This window comes from Microtus oregoni, unplaced genomic scaffold, assembly GCF_018167655.1.
Source record: "Microtus oregoni isolate MIOR12 unplaced genomic scaffold, Mior012 000006F_ref0000085, whole genome shotgun sequence".
In the NCBI taxonomy this organism is placed as follows: domain Eukaryota; kingdom Metazoa; phylum Chordata; class Mammalia; order Rodentia; family Cricetidae; genus Microtus; species Microtus oregoni.
This window is the reverse complement of record NW_024543065.1, coordinates 47,108,073-47,112,363: the sequence shown is the minus strand read 5'-3', so window position 1 is coordinate 47,112,363 and position 4,291 is coordinate 47,108,073. Positions and strand designations below refer to the sequence as shown.

Genomic DNA, 4,291 nt, shown 5'->3' with positions numbered 1-4,291 from the left:
TCCAGTACTCTTGTTTGTTTGTTTGTTTGTTTGTTTATTTTATTTTTTATTTATTTTTATGTTTTTGGTTTTTTCGAGGCAGGGTTTCTCTGTAGCTTTGTTTCCTGTCCTGGAACTAGCTCTTGTAGACCAGGCTGACCTCGAACTCACAGAGACCCGAATGCTGGCATTAAAGGCGTGCACCACCACGCTTTCCAGGACTCTTGTACAAACCAGTCTGCACATACTCTCTTCAATGATGATGCCCATGTTGGAAAGGGCTTCCAGTCTTCCTCTACATGTCTGCGCATGTTCTTCTCATTGTATGAAGTCTAGGCTGGGTGAGCTTTCAGCCTCTGTGGCAACTGGCTGCTTATGTTAATTTTGATGTGACAACCCCAGATACCTGCATATTAACTAAATGACCAAGTAAGAAAGACGAAAACCCACAATCAGACACGGGAAAGTGAGAGAGATCTTGCAACACTCAGCCCCAAAGAGGGTGTCTGTCGAAATTTAAAATAATGTCTCCATCAAATCCCTCCACTCAGGGGTCAGGGAACCTTGTAAAAAAAAAAAAAGAGACAGAAAAAAAAGTATATAAGCGCCAGAGGGGATGGAGGACACCAAGAAAACAAGACCTTCTATTCAGCTCTGCGCGGAAAGGCAGTATTGCAGTTCTGAAAGGGAGAGTTTCACCAAGTACTACAAGTGTGAAGGGAAAGGTATCCTGGCAGTCGGAACCCAAGGAAGACCACAAAGTAACACCACAGAACAAACCTCTCACCAGAGATGTACTAGGAGAGACACAAGAGGGTGTGCTCAGGAGAGAAGCAGCGGGGAACTGAGCAGGAGACAGGCTTATAAGGTTTCTTGGGGGAGGAGTTTTCCAGGATGGGAACTGATGGGATTTGAAGCCAAGCCCAGGTATTGGTGGGACTTCAAATTGATGGGTTTCGATAGGTTTTTAAACCTGGAGGTGGGCTCTAAGTCAGCGTGATCAAGGCTCATATGAACTCATACAGATTGATGCAGCATGCATGGGGCCTGCTTGGTTCTGCCCCAGTCCTCCACATACATGTTACAGCTTCCAGGTTAGTGCTTTTATGGGATTCCTGGGTGTGGACAAGTGGGTTTCTGTTTCGTGTGCCTTCTCTTGGATTCTTTTCTTTCTGTTTGTTTGTCCAATTCTAATGTGTTCATTTTGTTTTAACTCATTTTATTTTATTATTATTAGATGAAAACAGCACAGTGAAGTAGTTAAATGCACACAAACCAGATCCCAGTTCCAAATGTTATTTACCCTGTGACCTTGGGCAATTAACTCACTCTTCCTGCCTATAATTCGTTTTAATTTACAACATGACAATCTAGAGTCTTAGCAGTTGTCTAGATCAGGATGGACTGTAGGCATATTTATGGAGTAGTTTCTTTATTGTTAACTGGTGTGAGAAAGCATGGCCCCACAATGGGCGACACCATTCCCTAGGAAGGGTATCTGGACTATCTAAGTATAGTGAGAGTGATAAACCAGGAGTCAGCGTGTGTGCATTCATTTCTCTCTGCTCTCCACTGTGGAGGTGATGTGACTAACTGGTTCAATAGTATTTTGCTTACAATTTTATTGCTGTGGTAAGACAGTGTGACCAACTTTTAGTTCATGTTTATTTGGCGTTTATTACTCCAAAGGGTTTGAGACCATGGCCATCATGATAGAGAACATGGCAGCAGATAGGCAGGTATGGCACTGGATTTGTGCCTGAGATCTTGATCAACAACCATGACACAGAAGGAGACTCCTAACTTGGAATGGTGTGGACTTTTGAAACCTAAAAGCACATGCATGTAGAGGCCCATTGTTGATGTCAGGAATCATCTTTCATGACTCTTCTACCTTATCCATTGAGAAAAGGTCTTACTTACAGTCAGGCCCAGAACTCACTGATATGGCTAGCCTCACTAGTTAGATTCCTCTGGGGATCTTCTGTCTCTACTTTCTGAGTCTCAAATAATAGCTTGGCTGCTATGCCCACTCAGCATGTATGTGGGCTCTAGGGATCTGAACATGGGGCCTCATAATAGCATGGCAAATGCTTTACCCACAGAATTATCTCCTCAACCAAGATGCTCACAAATATGGCATTCAATCATCTTGTTCTCATTTTTGCCATTTTGTTCAATTTTTTGCTTGCTGCCATTAAGATAGTGCCAGAACATTTCCAGCATGTTTAACAAGGTGATAAGTAAAAATTGCTCAGGGAAGAATAACTTCACAGAAGATCATCCATACATGAAATGGTCAACTTTCTACTCGCTGTATTTTTCTTAGGATGAAAGTCAGCTTTATTTCACATCACAATAGGATAGAGAACTTCAAATGTAAGGTGATGGGGAGGACTGAGATGCCACCCTGCACCAAACTGGTGTCACTGGGCATTCAAGGTGCTTGAAAGTTAGAGCCCATAATCCTTGGCAAACCTCATGAAAACAAAGAGAAAAATCAAAACAATAGCACCATGCAGGGTGAGCCAAAGCAGGCTGGCAGGTCACTTAGAATAAGCAATGTGATTTCCAGCCATAAAATGACCCCAGGTTTCATTGCCCTTAAAATTTAGGACCATTATCTAATCGACACTCTGTAATTTAAGAGTTCACATGTGCATATGAAGTTAACTACAATACTATTACATATCAAATTAGTTCATTATAAAAGCAAACACAAGGTCATATGAAAAGTGTTTATTAATGTATATTTGTTCCTATGAAGTCTTCAAAGTCTCATATTAAAAACATATCAACTAAAAAAAAAGTAAGGCGGCTACATGCCTATAATCCTAGTACTTAGGAGGTGGAAGCAGGAGGAGGAGCAGGATTCCAAGATCATCTCCAGTGCTTAACAAGTTTGAGGCCAGTGTGGCCTATATAAGGCCCTAACTTTAAATGCAGGATCTGTTTGTTGCTACCATTTGAATATTAAGAACACCATGGTTATTTTGCTCAGATGTGGTAAAGAATCCTCTAAGGTAGAAGGGAGTTTGGGGGTGTCAGATTAGCCATGGGATCCTCTTGTAAAAAAGGAACATTCCAAGTTTGAAAAGGAAGAAATGAATTTGGAAATAATTTTCCTATTGTTCATCAAAACATAAGAGCAGACGATTGGGTAGCCTGAAAATAAAGCTCCACTAATCAGATCCAATACTGGGCTGTTCTTAGGTCTGTGAAGTGAATAGAAGGTAACAAAGGTGTTTGAGAAATAGAAAAACACAAAGAAGCCCACAAGCAGAAGGATGCTCTGTGTGGCTTTCTTTTCAGAAGAGGCCTGGGAAGAGTCACTGGAACTGTGGACATGCCGTGTTCTCCTATTGTGTCTGAACAGGAGGGTCACCATGTAGAGGCTGGTCCACATCATGAGAAATACAAACAGGATGTCTCTAATCATTAATGCAGTTACAAGTGACATGGTGGTGTGGTGGCGAACCTGGTTACTTCGGCAATATGTCTGGGGATATCTGGAACCCACAACAGTGACGTTGATTTGGCCATTTACGTTTTCAACCATTGGAATATAGAGACACGTATTGATGATCCAGATGAAGAGGAGTGATGGCAAAATGCAGGACTCAAGCTTGGATTTAAGCCATACCCACTTGGAATGAGTAGGACTGACCGTGATGGCTTGAAATGCGCTCAGTACAGATAGAGAGGCGCCTGGTAACACTGTATGCATACAGAACTGCCTTACATCCCACATCATGGAAAAGGAGCTTGACTGCAAAGGATGCCATGACATCTGGTATCAGCCTGAACACAATGCTCAAAACGTTGACAAGTGTCAGATGTGTGAAGATCATATCTAGGGGCTTCTTCAGATGGGACTGAATTAAGAAGGCGTACATGTATAGTATGAAGAGCAGCGAGTTTCCCATGAACCCAATGAAAACTTCTGACAGGAGAAAGAATCCAGAAATTAGGTCTCTTGGAAACATTATCTTGAGGAGGTCTCTGATGCTCTGATTGGATAAGACAGGCCAACCAAATGTAGATGCATGATGTTGTGAGATTAAAATTAATGGACTAGGTGGATGACAACAGTGATTGACAGATGAGCCCAAGGAGAAGGTAGTGAGATGCACACTCTGCAGCCAGGATCAGAGGTGAGCCTTCCAGGAACTGGATTCCATGATTTCTGCCTGAGAGTAGAAAAGTCGGGGTTGAAGAGCTCATATGGAAACGTATTCATATTAGTATAGGAACCTGGACATATCTGACTCAGATGAAAGACATATTTATATTGTACAGAAATAAATCTGAA

General features: G+C 42.0%; 1 pseudogene; it reads right to left on the bottom strand.

Moving 5' to 3' along the window:
* Positions 1–3,028: 3,028 nt before the first annotated feature.
* On the bottom strand, positions 3,029–3,905 carry LOC121449909 (annotated as a pseudogene).
* Positions 3,906–4,291: the final 386 nt, after the last annotated feature.